Source organism: Lycorma delicatula, chromosome 1, assembly GCF_047948215.1.
Source record: "Lycorma delicatula isolate Av1 chromosome 1, ASM4794821v1, whole genome shotgun sequence".
Taxonomy (NCBI): Eukaryota; Metazoa; Arthropoda; class Insecta; order Hemiptera; family Fulgoridae; genus Lycorma; species Lycorma delicatula.
In genome coordinates this window covers 127,910,647-127,930,470 of record NC_134455.1, presented here as the reverse complement: position 1 = coordinate 127,930,470, position 19,824 = coordinate 127,910,647, and the positions used below count along the sequence as shown (strand labels likewise).

At 30.7% G+C, this 19,824-nt stretch overlaps 1 protein-coding gene across 4 annotated transcripts in view; it reads left to right on the top strand.

The window, feature by feature from the left end:
• Snx27 (sorting nexin 27) overlaps nucleotides 1–19,824 on the top strand; it is a 93,331-nt gene that overhangs the window by 62,547 nt on the left and 10,960 nt on the right. Inside the window, exon 11 of one of the 4 annotated variants that reach the window (XR_012755775.1) lies at nucleotides 1,479–1,564. The exons of the other annotated variants lie outside the window; for them this stretch is intronic. The gene's annotated coding sequence lies outside the window, so the exon portion shown is untranslated. Of the gene's footprint in view, nucleotides 1–1,478; nucleotides 1,565–19,824 lie in introns of those variants that run through there. 4 annotated transcript variants of the gene reach the window in all.

Below are 19,824 nucleotides of genomic sequence, written 5' to 3'. Positions count from 1 at the left end.
CTCATGTGATTAACATTTCAATCAGCTATTACAGATCTTAAACAGTAGTATAAATTAATAAATAAGTAAATAACTTAACAGCAAAACAATTTTATATGTTATTTTGATCAGTTGTCAAAACTTTCAGTTACATTCTGCTTATTAAAAGTGCTCTTAGTGTGTGTAGCATAGATTTTGTTCATTGAATATGAATTATTTATGAAGCATTTTTTGTGGTATTTGTTACTTCACCAGAAAATTTATATAGATTTAACTTTAATTTGTAAAATCTATTACTGAATCATATTTTGTTTAGCACTAGTAGTGTATTGCTGTTCTGTCAGTTTATTAAAATGGAGTAAGGTTTGTGATATGTAAATAAAATTAAAACATGTGAATTTTATCATTGCTTAAAGGATATTTTCTGCAAGGAGGCTACTGACTGAAATACATTGAATTTTTGGGTAAAAAAATGTTATAAATGTGAACCAGGTTGTCTGGAAATAACTGATACACCTCTTGAAGGAAGACTGGTTCTGTGATTGATTTAAAACCCGGAATTTTAGTCCAGGAGTTTATTAATTGAGGGCGTTTCATCAATAAAAAATATATTGTGCATAAGATCAGAGTATCGGAAGAACAAGTCTGTCACATTATTATTAATCGACTTGGTTACTAAAAGATTTATACTTTATGAGTGACATTAATTAGGAAAAAAAAAGGAAGAGTTGAATGGGGTGCTATGAAGAAAGGGACAAAATTCATAGTTGAATGCTCCACTGTAACCCTGAAAATAAAATGCAAAGCATAGAACATCACTTCAACCAAAAAGGTGCAAAATGCAGCCTCTGGTCTAGAGATTCTTTTGACCCTTTAAGGATTAATTAATGTTACCTAACTGATTAAACAGATTGGAGTTCAATGTGAATTCTACTTTATAAACTTGTCTTGTAAGTTTGGAGATCAACAGTGCTGATAATGCCGCATGTAATGCTAGACCAAATACTGTGAAAGAAGTGCTAGGTGTTCTGAATTCTATTTCCTTCTGTATCTGTCATATAGCCCCAATTTAATGCTGAGTGAGTTCTGCAGTATTTTCTAACTGCGAAAGAGACATCAAAGTTCTCAAGTCACTGAAGATGTTAAGTGAAAGTGCTATTGTAGATTGAGAATAGATAACCTGAATTTTTTATTAACAGATGCAAAACGTTTTCACTTATTAAGAAAATTATATCTGATTAAGTGATTACTAGTGGAAAATGTTTAATGTGAAATAGTGGAGACCAGATATTTACTATTTTGTGTTAAGCCAAATTTCTATTTAAAAAAATAGAGGGGAAATAACAGAGTAAAATAAAATGATGCATTAGTATATGAAAGAAATTATCGATTAATAAGTTGTGCTATGTTATAAAGTAGTGTATAATATCCATTTAGAATATACATAATCTTATATCTGAGCCATTTATCCTTATGATTTGGTTGGTCTCTTTTGGCAGATTTTTTCATCTCAACAAAGCATCATTCTATTTTCAAGAAATTGTTCTAATTCATTGACATCAGACATTTCAGAAGTTAGCATCTTAATACTGTTGAATATTGCTGAGCAACAGAAGTATATAGGTGGCAGTAGAATCAGTAAATATTCACTAACATTATTTTAATATTGAATTTGTCAACTTCTTTTCAACTTTTACTGATCCAGGACATTGTTAGTTGTTAATATAATTGCCATAATTAAATTGCCATTGATAGTCGTGTGCTGATCCTTAGTAGTTAAGTAATTAATTTTATTATAAAACTTCAAAATATGTGCTTGCAATTTTATATTTCGGTTTTTCAATTTCTAAACTTGTAACAAAATATTTGGTTTGAGTAAATCCACTTCAGATTGCTAATATCAAGAATATCAGGTTGTCTGTAACAAGTAACATATGTCAAAACACTGTTCCTTTCTTTTGCCTCAATCTTATTGATCTGTATGGAATAAGTAGGGTTATTTGTAGTAGGCACATGCTACAAATATTATTTGAGAGGTAAATTGACCAGCTTAGTAATAAAGGAAAGACAAATTACAGTTTTTGTAGATAGATAATTTGATAAAAGGGTTGCCTAAATGTAATGGCCAGTACAGGCATAACATACTCGATGTATTTTTTCTGAGAAAATATAAATTCTTGGTATCTAAACATGTTTTGGAATAAGTACACAAACCTTTTTACACAATTTATGTTGTAAAAGTGAATAAAAACTACTATTTGTTATACATTTTTTATATTAACCAATGTTTTTCTAGTGAATCATTTTTGTTATCTGATGTAGTATCAGTTAGGATCTGAGTTTTAATTTGTATTAACCAATTATCTGTTTCATGTTAGTTTTCTGAGATTGTAGTGCAGTGGTCTTCAGCCTTTATGAAATAAAGGGCCATGACTGAGCTTGACAGGGGGGAGCTCCACAGCAAATTATTTATTTTATGAAAATATTGGCCATATATGGTAATGTACTACTACATAAAGTAAACATGTGTTTTTATGTATGTTTGTATAAGCGTGCTATGGGTTTGCCACATTGAAAGTTATATGTAATGTGTTTTATGTTTGGTTTTGATTGAATTTTTCAAGGAAACCAATTAAGAAGCAATTATCAAATATTACATTTTAAATTTATTTCAGTATTCATACAAATTACAAGTAATTAACATTTATAAGCTAAACAAGATTATAAAGTAACTTTTAAAAGTTAAATTAAGTTCATTACCGGTGATAGTTTCCATGAGTTCAGTGAGAAATTTGACACTTCTTTTCACTAATTTCTCAATGATCAGCTTTGATGTTGGAGGAAGAAATTCTAAGGGTGTTCTGTAAATGTTTATCAAACAAATGATTTCTCACTTTTGATTTTCCATGCTTCCATCTTAGAAAAAGACTGTTCACAGGTGTATGTGGTGCTAAGAAGTGAAGCTACAAACAAAGCAAGGTTTTGAATTACTGGGAATTAGTCTTCATTGACATACTGTGAGTAAAAATCCAACAACAGTTAAGTATTTCTAAACTTCTCTTGCAAATCCATATTGAATTGTAATTCAATTAGTTCCATTACATGTTGGTGGGAGTTTTTTCAACTTCAAAAGTAAATGGTGTCGAAAAGATCAGGAACAAATGTCATTTGATTTGAATTTTTGGAACCTGTTACTAAAGTCAGATTTCAAAGATATGCATCCACATATTTTTCTTTGCTGATACTTTCACAGATTGCCATTGTAGGTAAGTGTGAAAAGTCTTAACTGAAGTTCCCATAAATGTAGCTTTGTTTCAAATGCTTTTGTTTGGTCAAATGGGTTATGGATGTAATTGTTTCTGCCGTGAAGATGCAAGTTCAAATCATTAAGGTGCATGGAAATGTCAGTGAGAAAATCAAAATCAGCCATCCACTCAGGATTATTGAACTGATGAAACAATTTGCCTTTATTTTTCATGAGCTGAGAAATTTCATCTTTATGATCAAACACTCTTAAGAAATTTTCTCGTATTGAGCTGATAAACTTCTGTGTAGTAGAGTACATCTCCAAACTCTGCGTCCATTTCACTGAGAAAAGATTGAAATTGCCTATGGTTTAAATTGCCATATTAAAATTGAAATGCTACTGAGCAAGGGGGTTTACATTGGACCAATTAATTTTTTCCAGTTGTATACTTGACATTCATCACCAACCCTGATTATCATTCCAAATTCGCTAAGTTCAGACCTTACAATGACTGCTTTTATTTGTAAATGTTTTTCAATATACCTGGTCGGCTGGTAAGAATGAACGTGGTATATATACCTGATATTGGAAATATATTTTACACTTCCTCTATGTTTTTAGGAGCTTCATTAACTAGCCAATCATGATGGAATTATGGCCACTGTATCCATCCGCTTATAGCCATACAATCTTTACCCCCATTACAAACATGTCATCACCCCACCTATTGTATGTAATTATTTTGTGCTGTTCTTTGCACTCTGTCTTGCTAATTCTGAGTATAATAAGAAAACTCATTTGTTATACGTGTAACATAAAAACTTTGCACTTAGCCACTTTTACAATGTATTGAACTGAAATATCTCTACAGGTGCTGCCACCAATATTCTACCAATATTTTGTTTACTTCTTGTTGGTTGTATAACAGCAATATATTTTTAAATAAACATGTCGCATTATTTTAGTTGTATTACAATAAAAATTAATGTGAAATTCACGTGTATCATACATTGAAAGTTTTGTCCATCTAAAAGTCTTATGATTGTAAAGGCATAAAGGATGTATAGGTAAAAAATTAGCTTTATGATGTTCTTTTTTTTCTTTTCCATGTTTTGATAGTCCAGGACATTTACTTCGTGATTTTCCTAGCTCTGATTGTTTAATATTTTTTTCATCTTGTCAAAACTTAATAATATTCAAATATTAAAACTAGGATAAAACAGTAACACATAAAGAACACTTACACCTGTTATAACCTCACTTTCAGAATACGAACAAGCTTTCTTATTGGTTAGGATGAATTAGACAGTTTTGCAGCAGAACAGTCAAAAAATATAGCGAAAGTCAAAAAACATCAACAGTAAAAAACATCACTTATGTTGTTTATGGCCACTTTTGATTCAAATAGATTTCATATTCTGAAAGAGCACTAAAATTGCTGTAAGAAAAAGTCCTAACTTATTTTAAAAAAAAAATTGGATAATACAAATTTTGAAAAGTCACTGCTGAAATGAAAATTGTTGAATCTGCAGTCTCTTCTTTAAATCTGTCACTTTATCTAAACGAGATTGTCCCTGATATTAGTCCATTTAGCAACCATGCATAATTTCATAATGGCGTAATAATTTCATAATTTCAAAACTCCTTCATCACAGATATGGACACATTGCATATCAAACATACAGGTTTTTCGTTTACCTCAGAAAAGAAATACAGATCTGTCCACTTATCATTAAATAACCTTTTTTTTTCAGAAACTTTTCGTTTCTTGCTGGAGATTGTGGCGATTGCAAAAATTATAAATCACAAAACAACAGTATATACAGAAAAGTAACAATACTGAAATAGTCACAGACGCACAAAATAAACAAAACTCAGAACTAAACAAAGACGGAGAATGATTGTAAGTAGGCGATAGGATTAGAGTGTCTACATTGGTGGAGGTACTAAAATTGTACACAATGAAAATTCCTGGCACATGGACTGTAGTGTGCATACACTAAAGACAAAGTGTCGAAATGATCATTGAATATGTTTGTATATAAACAGTGTAAACATGTCGTAAGAATGAAACCAGCATCATGTTTAACTTTACTAGTTTTTTAAAGATGTTAACATAGAGTTTAGCTCTTCTTGGTAAATCTTTCAGCATTTAAAAATAGGGTTTAGAGTTAAAAGTCAAGCAACAAATATTTAATCCAACGTCAGGCCGTGGGCCATGCAAAATGACATGGAGGGCGCTGTGGGTTGAAGATCACTGTTGAATTATATCATTTTTAATTATTAAATTATGTTTGCATATTTTTTCTTTAATATTACTTATCCTTAAGTTAACAAAGTTTGTGCATTACTTTTCAACCCATTCTTGTAATTTTATTTTTTCTTATTTCAAATTCTGCTCTACCTCTACTGAATACTGGCGTTAATATTTACTGGTTAATATTTATGTTTTTTATTATACTGAAATTATGAAGAGTATTTGGTTAATAAAACTTTACCATGGAAAAAGTGTTGAAATCCCTTCAAAGGCTTGTGTAGGTTTGTACTTGTAATGCAGAATATTTTTATATTTATCTGTTTAATAATAGCAGTAAATTATGTGTCGCATAAGATTATTCTTAGAGCTGTATTACACCTTTTATGGGAATCATAGGAATGAATGTGAGTCTTTCTTTTGTGTAGTACTATTAATATAATTGTAAGTTCTTCTTCTAGTCTTTTTCTCATTAAACTTTTTTTTTAAATATAACATTCCTTATTTTCATTTCCTTTAGTAATTTTTGAAATTATTTGCTTGGTGGGGAGATATTTTTCATTTTTGATTAATCCTTTCTGCTGACTTCTTCAATTTTCTGGTTTGCAACTTAAGATTTTGGACATTCCATTGAATTACCTTACAATATGCTTATGCTTTTTCTAGCAACTTTATGTTAACTAGTTCTGTGTAAAACATTTGATTCTTAAAGTTGTTACATAGATTTGAATAAAAACAACAGTGTGCCTGAACTAACTTTCAATGGTAGGTCATAGCACATCAAATTTTTTTTGAATTTTGGTTAATTTTACTATAAACAGTGTATAAAACATTTTGGCCCATAACACAAATAATTTTTGAAAGACTCATTTTTGGAGATTTTTTAATGTATAATTTTGCTTTTTGCATTGATTCAGTCTGTTGGATTTTAGAATTGACAATAAAAGTTATTATACCATATGTGTAAAGTAATATTTACTAGTATATGTGTAATATTTACACACACATATATATATATATAATAATAATAATAATACATACATGTATATAATTTATGTAATATTTACATATATAATATATATGTGTAAAGTTAATACAAAATATTTTTATTTTTGCAATCATAAGATTACACAATAAATAATTTATAAAAATATTTGCGCCAGGAAATCTATAATGGTTTCATCTGGTATTAATTAGAAGTCAACATTTAATCATTACATTTGTCCATTCTTATAACTTTTATTTAATAAAATAACTTTTTTTAAAATTATATAATATGACTTTTAATAATTATTTACATCATCATGAATATATATATAAAAAATCAAATTGCTGTAAAATTAATATTATATTATTTGCAAAATTTAAAACGAAATCTATTCGTTGAATACAGAACTTCCAAAATCATGTTTACACATTTTAGCATTGGACTGTTGAACTGCCTTAAGTAATTTTATTTGGGTAATCAGGATGTGTATTAAAGACTGACTGTATTTAGAGCATTTTGTTTCAAAATTTTGAGTGGATGGACTCAAGAAATGCTTGTTCACTGAAAAATCCAAGGCCTTTACCTACGTTTTCACAAAATTGCACTAAATGAAAGAATACTGCATGCACCTTAAGTGTAATTGGGACTTTCAAATCGCAAAAAGTTGGATATAACTTTATAATTTGGTTTCAGTGTTGCAGAAAAGCATGAATCAACAATAACTCTGGGTAAGCATTCATTGTACATACTTCAAGTAACCAGTACTATGCATCTCTTGCATGCCGAGTAAATGTATTATATCTGAAAGCATCTTAGATAAAGTTCCTGTGAATGCTGGAGTTCCATGTGCAAATTCGCTGGAAATATTATAATATTGGCCTTAGCCCAATTAACACTGTCAAATTCTATCCGCATGCTTTTATACAGTGTATTCATTACTTCCATCAGCAGAAGTAATTCGGGTGGTGGTATTATCTCCAGGATTTCAGTGGAAATTTTTTGATGAAAATATCAGATTGTGCATGCAATTCATATAACATTTTGCAGATGCCTTATCATTCCCGCTTTCCTGCCAAGCAAAATAATTTTCTTTGCAACTGATGATCGATTCTCCACATTCTAATAATTTATTTTTTGGAGAAGTAAACCACTTACAAGGATAAGTACTTGCAATCGACATGATATTTGTCAACACATTAGCAAGCTTTAAATTAGTTGCTTTCGTACCCTTCAAACCTCAAATATTGAAAAGAGACCATAGTAATGCTGTGTTGTCATATAATTATCTTGAGTATTAGCAATTGCAATGATCACGATTTTTCTTTTTTTTCATCTATGAAATTTTTGGCAACAAGCAAAATATTTTGTAGAATCTTCACATTTTGATACAGTTTCTGTTATTATATTTAGCGACTGTATTAAAAAGTAAACTTTTAAGAAACCACTACCACCATCGATACCAAATTTCAGATGATAGTTTCTCACCAGTTCTTCTTTAACCTGCTTGATGAGCTTTTTCACATTTGTGTAGAACACAACAGTCCCTATTGTTTCTTGTAGATTTTTTGTTATCAACCGATCTTGGTAAACTACAGTTATTGTAAATAAAAATACAAATCCAAAGGATGATTTAATTTTTTCATCTTTTGTTTCAAATTAGACTCAAACATTTTTTTATTTCTAGTGGCAACTCTAAAAGCTGATGTAATTCCATGGATTTTATTTGTTGAAAGATCGAAAGATGTTCCAATATTTTTTGCACATTAATAGAAACATATATGTTTCAGCTTTGTGTATTTTTGGTTGGATTCAAAGGTACTGATAATGACTTCCTGCGTTTTTGACTCAATGAAACAACGGCATTATTTTTTTTGGAATTATCAAAAATGTGTTTTAGTAAATTACTGATTAGCTGTTCTTACTTTTTTAGCAAATCATTTTTTTTATGGTCTTCTAAATATTCTAGATAATTTTGTGCATTGCAAAATGAAATTTTCCAACAATTAGTTCTGCTTTGCTTTGGAACATTTTTTTGTATTTTTTCTTGAGCTTCAATCTGTTTTTTCAAAAAATTACCTGGCAAATTCACATACGTATTTTTCATAATAAAAATGTTATTGTATTAAATAAAAGTTATAAGAACAGACAAATGCAATGAATATTTTATTAATCTTTTATAAATGACAATCTTTTATAAATGAATAATAAGATGAATTAACTACATTTTAAAAATAAAATAGATAGGAAATAGGAAATTTTTAAACAAGCAAACAAGATCTTTCAGTCAAGATGCATATAACAATAAATTTCAGTTTTTATAAATATAAATATATATATCTTAATTTGAGTTTTTATAAATATGTATATATCTTAAAATTACAAAAGTAAATATTATTTTGTATTAATGGAATATATATTACGAGTAGCAACATTCCAAAACTTGCCTTATCCATGTTTCTAAATTTTACAGAAGATAAAAACATATTTTCATTGTTTTTTATTTTTAATTATTTATATTGCTTTAGATTAATTGTTTATATTAATTAAAAATTGTCTAGTATTAACATTGTTCACAGTTTAAAGGAATTTCAGTTTAAAATTAACCAACACAAGTTTTGGATTGGCAGTTATGATATAGCCAGTATTGGAAAAGAATATTACAGATTAGGCAAGTTTTGGAAAGTTTTTGAAAATAATACAAGATTGTAATTTGAAAATAATACTTTAATAGTATGAAAATAATCTATCAAAATTATTTACAATTTGTAAATTAACTGAAGTTTAATATAAAATTGTAATAAAATAGTAAAACATCAGTCAGACAAAATATTTCTTAAAAAAACAGCAAACTATCATAATATTCTTGATTAATCGTTGAGGAAAACATTGAAAAATATGAATAAACAAAATAGGAATAAAAACAAACATATATATTAAAATAATCTTAAATCAATCTGAAAGCATTCTGTTGTCGTTATCAAACATATGGAAGAACGTAATTATCATATTCATCAGTCATAGGTTCACAAAAGACATTCTTCTGCTGGAATGTCCATCTGTACATAGTCAATCTCTGTTATTTGTTTAAAAATATTCTAAATCATTGTCATTTTCCCACTGTTCATCGAAGTTGTTTCACTAATAAATTCTTTAAATCTTTCGTATTTTCTGTGCGAAGAGGGGTACACCTTTTGAAAGGAGTCAAGTTCTTAACAGTTTGAGACTTAAGTATTGACGTAAGAACACCACCTTCAGTGAAATATCTATCTTCTCCTTGAACTTGAACAGAAGAACATTTTCTTACTAGTAAAAGTCTTTTAGCTATCAAAACTTTTAAGTACTACATTGTTTTTTTTGCAACTCTCTTTTGATATTGCCAAACACTATCTGATGGAATGAAAGAGTGGTCAGGATTTTGAAAAATACGTTCAACTCTAATAAGTCAGATAAAGCCATATTAGCTAACCATGAAGTTACCACTGCAATAATTGTAGAGTTACGATTCTGATCCCCACATTCATTGGCACAGAGTAGCCTGATCTGGTAGTTTTGGGTTAACAAGATTCTTCTGAAAATTTTATGAGAAGGTATCAAGTCATCTATTGCTTCGCTAATTAATTAAAAAAATTGCATTAGCAGGTTTAACATGGTATACTTTTTTCTTTATCATCTTCATGGTTATCTTATTTTGTAAAGATAGGCATTAACAGCACACATCTGCCATAGGGGATCAAAAACCCAAATTGAATCACGAAAAGATATTATCAAAGAAACTTTTTTTTACTTTTAATTCTTACCCAACTTTTTTTATTGCACATGTTTCTTAAATTTAATAACTCGTAAGTTCACTAGGAAGATATTTTTGTGAAACAGTTTCTTTGCAATAATGACTATCTTTTGTATTTAAATACATCAAGAAATTTATACACTATTCTTTTATGTTCAAAAGCATGCAGTCTGGTATCACCACCTTGTTTTTCTCTTAGAGACTGTGTGGTGTAAAAATTATTGTGTGCAATAATTTTCAAAAATGTTTTTTGACACATTGGTAATTTGAACACTTTACAACTGGGTATCTTAACATCATATGAAATGACAATTTCCTTTCTACTACTATTCTGGCTACTAGTTCGAACACGGGGTTTTAAAACATCGATATATTTTAAAATAAAATGCAACTTGTACGTATCCATAATTAGGTTTAAGGTGATAATTTGTTCTGCACAACTTCTCCAGGGCCTGAATCCCCCCTGATATTCTCCTAATTCTTTCTCCAGTTTATCCTTTCTATGGTTATAAAGTATTCTAGAGAAGATCTTGTATGCACAATCTAATAGGGAGATCCCTCTATAGTTGTTTGGATCCATCTTATCGCCTTTCTTGAATAAGGGGTGGATGATTGCTGTTGACCAGTGGTCTGGTATCTCTAAGATGTTAGGTGCAGCGTATTTCCAACGCTCGGCAACTGTTGGGTCTTCTTCACTCGCCTTATAGTTTTTCATTTCCTTAAGGGCTTGTTCGATCTCTTGTAAAGCAGGCGTAGTTAATTTTGACTGCTCTGTTTTCACTGGTATGTTGGTGTCAATTCTCAGGAGTTCTTCAGGCTCTTCTGCATTTAAAAGTTCTTTGAACGCTTTGGCAAGGATTCGGGCATTTTCCCTATTGCTGTGTGCTACCTTTCCTTCTTTGTTCTTAAGCATTAAGGTTGGTGCCTGGTAACGTAGCAATTGTCTTTTGAAGGTTTCGTGGTATTCCCTGGAATTAGTTCCATGGAAATTTTCCTCGATCTTCCTAGTGATGATATTGTGGAATTGTCGTTTGGCCTGCCTAAGAATTTTCTGTGTAAGTTTTCTTTGCTCGATTAGTTCTTGAGAGGATTTTTCAGACCTCACTCCTTGATGTCTCACCCAAGTTTCATGTCTAGCAATGACTGGACATTCACCACCGATGACTTCGGTCCACCACCGATTTTTTAATTTGAGGTTTGGTGGGGCTATTATTTCCGTTATTTGTTGTCATTTCTCGACGGCTTGTGTAAGCTCTAATGTGTTTTCTACGTTTGGCTTTCTTGCATGTAACCTTCGTTGGCTATTAATTTTCTTGGGTCAAATCTGCTTTTATTTTGTATAATTTTCTGTCTTTTGAGCGGTTTGAAATTTATTTTACTTTTGACTATTTTATGGTCTGAACCAGAATCTATCCCTCTAAGTACCTTAACGTTCTGGATTTCTCTATGGAAACTTTTGTCCATGCAAACATAATAATAATAATTCTTTATTCCATAATACATGTACAAAAAAGAATGTTTTTACAATATACAGTAACATAAACTATGATAACTGAAAAATATAAAATTAACATTAATAAACTAATTTACAAAATTTCTCTTAAGTTAATTAAAATCACAATATCCTTAATTTTGTTTTTAATTACTACTACATTTAAACTAATTTAATTAATTAAACGTAGCGTTAAATGAATTTTCATTAAAAAGTTTAAATTCTTAAAAATTAACATTAAATTCTTAGATTTGATCTAAAAAAAAAATTTAAAAACAAAAAAACACAGTTTAAGAGACTAACAAAAAACTTAGATTAATGCTTTATTATTTATTACCGTTAATTACTTAAAAAATAAAAGTATATGTACTAAAGATAGGTGCCTCCTCAGCACGTAGCTGTGTTGAGGTCACCATCAGTTCTTAAATTAATCAGTTGAGACGGATGCTAAGAAGTTTCTCTAATAAAAACACAAAGATTCATTTAATGATTATTTATAACCTAAGAAAATTACACATAATAGAACTTTACCTTCAATGTTTACACGATTACTTAATGACTTATTTAACACTTACTTACTCATAACTTAATTACGATTATTCAATGACTAATAAATTAGTGTCATTCAATGAAAAATGAAAAATTTAGTTTGTTAATTAAAAAGAAATTAAATATCCTGCAACGTCAAAAGCCATAGTCTCAGCCTTTTGGAGCAGTTGGTAGAGAATTTGCGGATGTTATAGAAACTGGAAGTTTATTAAACAACTTTGGGGCACAATAAATGTAGAAGCGTTTATAAGCCTCGTTTTTCGGAAATGGAATAGCTACACGGTTCTGTGCTTGTAGCCTGCCTGAATAAACACTATTATTACCCCTCATATAACCTCCTGTAATATAGAATATCCGCAAAACCCGATAAACATAAATATATCTTAATGGTAAGATTTGCAATCTTTGAATCAGTGGGAAGGATGGTTCAAATCTATTTACTTTAGTCATAATTGTTACAATCTTCTTTGAGCAATCATAACAGGATTGAGATTAGAAATATGCGTACCTCCTCCCCAACAGCAAATGCCGTATTGCAATTTTGAATTAATAATTGAATAATATATTGTTTTAAGAACAGTAATTGGACAAATATATTTAAGATAATAGAATTTCCTAAGCGCTGAATTCACGTAACCCTTCATATTAGTTATATGAGCCTTCCAGTTGATACTCTCATCAATTATAACACCCAGATATTTTAGTTGATCAACCCACTCTATTCGGATACAGTTACCACAAAAATTATTATCCAAAAGACAAGATTTACATTTAAAATAAATATCATCAACTTTAACACGCTTAGACCTGGTACTCAATGTAAAATGAACAAATTTAGTTTTAATACTCAGGGCCATTCTGTTTATTGTAAACCACAGTTTCAGCATATTCAAGTCATTTTGTATATCATTTTTAACAGTAAATGCGTTTTCTGAGGAGTAAGAGAGCGCAGTATCATCTGCAAAACAAGTCAGAGAACCTGTGAATTTACCAGTACATAAGTTATTGATGTAAACCAAAAATAGAATTGGCCCAAGCACAAAACTCTGAGGAACACCACAGGAAATTGGGGTTGAATCACTAACTGAATTTTTGAAAGGGACACACTGTGTACAACCTGTTAAATAACTTTTGAACCAATTATTAGTGATACCTCTAACTCCCGCTTCCCATAACCTATTCAAAAGAATATCATGATCAACGCAATCAAATGCTTTGGTTATATCCACAAAAATTCCCATTACACATAAGTTTTTATTTAAACCTTCAAACAACGATGAACAAAAATTAAGTAGAGCATCTTCAGTAGATTTCTCCGCAACAAAACCAAATTGATTTTCGCTTAAAAATGTGTTAGCATTTAAAAAAACTAATAAACGTTTCTTCATTATTTTTTCTAATATTTTCGAGAAAACAGAGAGAAGAGATATTGGTCTATAGTTATTAACGTCAGTATCCGAGCCCTTCTTAAAAAGAGGAATTACTATGGCTGACTTTAAAGGGTTAGGGAAAGAACCTGTCTCAAAACTTAAATTAAATAAAAATGAGAGAATAGGGGAAATAATATTGCTAATGTGTTTCAAAGTTAAAGCCGAAATCCCATCAATGCCGGGAGCTTTATTAGAGGTTAGACTATTAATACATCTGCTAACCTCCTCCGAACTAGTTGGAGAACAAAAGAAGGATTTATTTATATGTGTTTCTGGAAAACACAGATTATATTTATCTTTACTTAAACCACAAGATGAATCCAGAGAATTTCTTAAATTATCAACAACAGCAACAAAAAACTTATTAAACTCATTCGCAATTTGAAGAGAATCATATATCTGCTCTCCAGGATTAGATAACGAATTTATGCCTATAGCCTCATTCTTATTTTGTCTAGTTCCCAGAATTCCATTGATAATTTTCCATTGTTTTCTAACATCCCTTTTACTTTCATTAAATATACTAAAATAGTAATTCCTCTTTTGTTGCTGCATATCTACCTTTAGCTTAAGCTAATAAGAATGATAAAAACATTTAAATTTTCTGTCATTTAATCTACTTTTGGATTTTTTATACGTGTTTCTAAACGCTTGTCATTTACAAAGGTCAAGTGTCATCCACGGTTTAAGGAGTTTGTACTTAGTAGTTTTTTTATTAACATAGGTTGATTTTTCTAGGCCAGATTTTAAAATAGTTATGAAATGGTCGAAGCCACTGATACATCTCGCTGCTTATAAATGCATGACCAGTCCATATCTCTCAAGACTTTACGTAAACACAAATAATCTATTCGAGATAAAAGAATTGGTGATGTATTTTTTGAAGATATCTTGTACCAAAAAACAGAAAGTTCACGTAGAATCACGTCATGGTCAACTCTACCAGAGGATATGACTTTTGATTTGCAGTCTATGTTATCCCTTGTTCGAAAAAAAATATGATCGAGACAGCTGTTGCCTCTAGTAGGAGAATTTATTAATTGCTGTAGACCATAACTAGACATAATAGTTAGATAATTATCTACATCATTTGAATGTTTGAGCAAGCATAAATTCATATCACCGATAACTAGCAAGTTTCTGTCATTATTTGAAACTGATAAGACAGAGTTTAACTCTTCTATAAAATACTTAACAGAGTGGGAGTGCAGTCTATAAATAGCAATTATAGCAAGAGACAAGCTGTAGTCTGTGTTTGATAGATTAACAGTCACTTTTATAGAGTCAGCAGAAATCATATTATCCATTGCATTTGAATTGACCTTGTACTGTTCAGATACATATATCATAACTCCGCCAGATCTGTATGATTCATTACAGTAAGCAAACTGATTGTAGCCATTGATAGAAAACAAGTCTTTCTCAGAATTGTTTATCCAGACTTTTGATAACACTATTACGTCTGGTGGCTTATCTAACCTACTTAAATACATTATAAAAGCATTTAAATCTTCTCTTATGCTACGAATATTTTGGTGAAACACAAGGAAATTTTCTATATCTTTACAATAATTATTAAATTCTATAAAAGAATCGTCATGGTTAACCATTTCTTATTATTTAAATTTGTAAAGAAAAATATTAAAAATTTTAACTAAGGAATACTTAAAAAAAAAATAAAAAACCCTCAATGAATACTTAAATAATAATAGTAATAGTAAATAGCTATTTACTTAAGTTTTTCAATAATCATCCATTGAATTAATAGGAAGAGCCGAGTCACCTTGGTTTTTCCTGATGAATATCTTGCCATTTCAGATCCACAGATAAGTGTATTGCTTGTCCTTCTTTAACATCTGGCAGCAGCAAACAGCTTCCTCTTCGCTGGACTGAGGCTTTCGTTGATGTATATTGGAGTCATGTTTTGATGAATTCCTAGATGTTGATTTGTAAGATCTCATTTGATTCATCTTTTTCCAAGCATTTCTTGTTTCTTCTCTCTTCTTACAAACTTTACAATGATGCCAGTCGGAGTATTCGAGTTAGGTCTCCTTTCAAGTCGATGGCAGACATCTATGTCTTCTCTAGAAATATTCATATTCAGAGCTGAGCCCACATTTTTCACCACCTCGTATACATCCTCCGTTTTATCTTCCGAAACACCATGTATTTCAAGTGAATGCTTCGCATGTATTGCTCGTTTTCATCAAGTCTGTTTTATCCTCTCTTAATTGATTAATCAACTGGAGATAATCAGACAGTTTTTTATCTTGACTAGCTAAAGTCTCTTTCTGCTCATTGACTAATGCATGTATGAATTCAAAAGATTTGTTCATCTCCTTTTCCATATGTTTACGGTCAGACTTCTCTTCCTCCAACATCTGTATGACCAGTGTGAAATTCACCTTATCACCAGTACTATAATCAGACGATTTGCCATTCATTGATTTGCCAGTCACCGTTACTGTTGATGATTTGCATGGAGGACAAAGCCAAATTTTATTGTCTAATGTTATCTTGTCAATATCTTCTTTCTTAACATCCTGTATCCTTGGGATTCTAGATGTTCTATGTCTGTATTTCGCATCTCCTGTATCCCTGCTATTATAATTTTATGTTGTTCCAATATATCTGTTAAAACCTTGAGTTTGCGTGTTTGCAGTAAAGAGCTGATGTTGTGTGTTGCCAAAAATTGTGTGTGTTTATATTTGATTTTACGGGTCAGTTTTTCCCGACGCTCTGATTCATCATTATTATCTTCTGAGTGGCTGCCCACTGAATCCGAGTGCAGACTTCTCTGGTCATCGCCAGACGGTGGATTCTTTCTCAAAAAACCTTCCATAGTGACTGTCAGAGTTGTCAACTAAACATTTTAATTAAAAACAAAAATTTTCTTTTTTTGACATCTTTTTATTTAAATTACAATTTAATCAAATTGTATAACAGTTCGATTTTTTATAAAATTGAAATAAATGTAATTATAATATTGTTTATGTTTGGTTTATTTATTAAAGCTTTGAAATGAAGTAGATTAACAATTTACACTGCTTTTTCAAACAGATAGTATGATGAAGAGTCCAACTGCTCAAAAATATGAATTACAGTAAAATTTTTAATCTTCAAATATTATCTTCTTTACTACACTTTACAACTGGGTATCTTAACATCATATGAAATGACAATTTCCTTTCTACAACTATTCTGGCTACTAGTTCGAACACAGGGTTTTAAAACATCTATATATTTTAAAATAAAATGATTCTGAATAATTTAATTTTTATTTTCATAAATGTTTTTGTGAAACTGTTGACAATCTAACTTGGACAGTCCATGATCCTGAATGTTTGATGATCCAAATTGGGTATCTATGCATATCTGCTGCTTTGCAGCATTATAATTTTGTATGTGTTTTTTCCATTTCACTTTGTTACCCTTCTGTCTACCTTGTCCATAAACAAATTTTTGCAACTTTCACTACTTGTACTTGGTTCTTCATTCATTTTAACTTAAAAATTTATTTAATTATCACTACAACTTTAATTCTTCAACAACAAAATATAATAATCTTTCTGCTTCACAAAATAAACAACAATGATCACCATGTTGATTTCTAGTGAAGTGAATACTTCTGATTGGCTAAGATAAGAAAATAGAAAAGTATTGGAACAGAAGCTACAAGAAATAAGATGAGTTTTGGAACATATGACAAAATTTAACATCTTTTTTTGCTATTTATAATGAGTTTTGAACAAACTGATATTATATTCAGAAAGAGCAGTCAAAGTACAATAAGACTACCTTGCCACCTAAATTTCAATTTCATAAGGATAAGATGAGTTCTGGGCTGTTGCTATTCACTTTAGGTATTTAATGCAGTAATTTTTATCGCCAATTCTAAAATCAAACTGACTTAACTTAAAATGCATTATACATTAAAAAACATTGTACCTGCTGGGATGATTTGGTGAAACAAATGCAAAGCTGAAATGTGCTCATCGATTTATATTGTGCTAAATGTCATTAAATGTCTGATGTGAACATGCATAAATGATATATATATATATATATATATATATTTTTTTTGTTATGGCCCGGAAGGACCAATTAGTCATTTATGTTTAGTCTTTCTTATCTTCCAATAATAATTCATTTTCCTGGAAAAATCCCTATTCCGTTCCTCTGTCCAAACCGTTCCCGTTTTCTTTTTAGGCTTTTCTGCAAATTTAACACCGGGCAAGTTGTTATAATATCCAGATTCTTTTCTGAAATCTTGCAGTGCAATGCCTGTTTCTTTGATGTCCTGAAGCACCTCAGTGAGCCATACTGGTTGCGTTTTTAGCTTTAGCAATCTTTCTAAGAGTTGTTTACTTTTCCTTGATTCCTCCAAACGCAAGAGGTGGCCAAAGAATTTTATTCTCTTCTTTCTTATTTCTTCTGTAATTGGTGTAACAACCTCATAGATTTTATGGTTTGGGAGTAATCTCCACTTTCCTTACACCAAGTTTACCCCGCCAATACAGGTCCTTACGATCCTTCTTTCTATTTTGGCTAATTTTTCAGTTCTTGATGCTATCTTGATTTGACCTAGTGTTTCACTCCCATACATTACTACCGGTTTGATCACCGTATTATAGTGTCTTATCTTGGCTTGTTTGGAGATGCATTTCTTGTTATAGGTGTTTCGTGTGACTACTTCTGCCATTGCTAGTCTGTGTGCTCTTTCCTGCCAGGCTATTTTCTCGTTTAGATTCCATGTGATGGATTCACCCAAATATTTAAATTTTGATACTATTTTAATTCAGCGACCATTGATTTCCAAATGTTTCCGCTGTGTCTTTCTAGTGAACATTGCTTCTGTCTTCTCGTATTAGATCTGAAGTCCAATTTTCGCTGCGATAGAGGCCAATGATTCTATCTGGTGTTCAGCCTCTTCCTCTGTTTCTGCAAGGAACGCTAGATCGTCTGCGAAGCCAAGGCAGTTAAGGCTTACGTTGTTAAATTTACTTCCAATTTTTACTTTCTCTGGATTTTGTTAGTACCAATGTTGCAATATGTAGTCTAATGCACAATTAAACAGCAATGGTGACAATCTGTTTCCTTGCCTGAGACCAGTTTTTATGTCAAAAGGTTCCGACAATATCTCCCCCCTGAACTTCACCTTCGACCGGATGCCCGTCATTGTCAGCTCCAACATTTTCACCAGTTTTGGGTGCAGCCCAAAATTCCTCAGAATCCTAAGCGTAGATGGTCTATGGATACTGTCATATGCCTTCTTGAAATCCACAAATGTAATGATTAAGCCCTTGCGTCGCAACTTGTACATATCCATAATTAGTTTTAAGGTGATAATTTGTTCTGCAAAACTTCTCCAGGGTCTGAATCCCAATGCTCCGATTCGTCATTATTATCTTCTGAGCGGCTGCCCACCAAATCCGAATGCTGGTCTGGTCATCGCCAGATGGTGGATTCTTTCTCAAAAAACCTTCCATAGTGACTGTCAGAGTTGTCAACTCATGTGGAGTCTGAAGACTCCAGATTACAACCCTGGATGTTATCCAGGGAGGGATTCGATTTAGTTCACCAGCTGCGTTTTGCCATACTGCTGGCTATCCAGACTCATCACGTGGAGGCGCGAAGTCCAAAAGCGGTTCCGGAATACGAATCAATTGAGCCCATATATATATTTTTTTTATCATGTGTATTTAGTGGACATTGAAGTCATTTGTAAGTACATTGACAATTTTAAAAGTGTCAGATTCTGTAATAAAATACATTATTCTATTAAGCATTAGTAAAAGAATAAAATCAATTAATTTTTGTTCTGATTCGTGATAATATAATTTCTTATTTTATCAGTAAAATTAATTCTTTAGCCTAAAAAATTATTGATCTATTTCATTCATAAAAAGATAAAATTGTACCAGCAGTATACTTATATATAAGCTGTTACATTTGGAAATTATATTACCATTACTTAATTTAATACATATGTAATATATATTTTATTAACTATGTTGATTGATTGATTTGTATTTTAGTAGTTTTCAGGATTTTTAGTGAATTATAATTCAATTTTTACCATAAAACAGTGTTCCTTC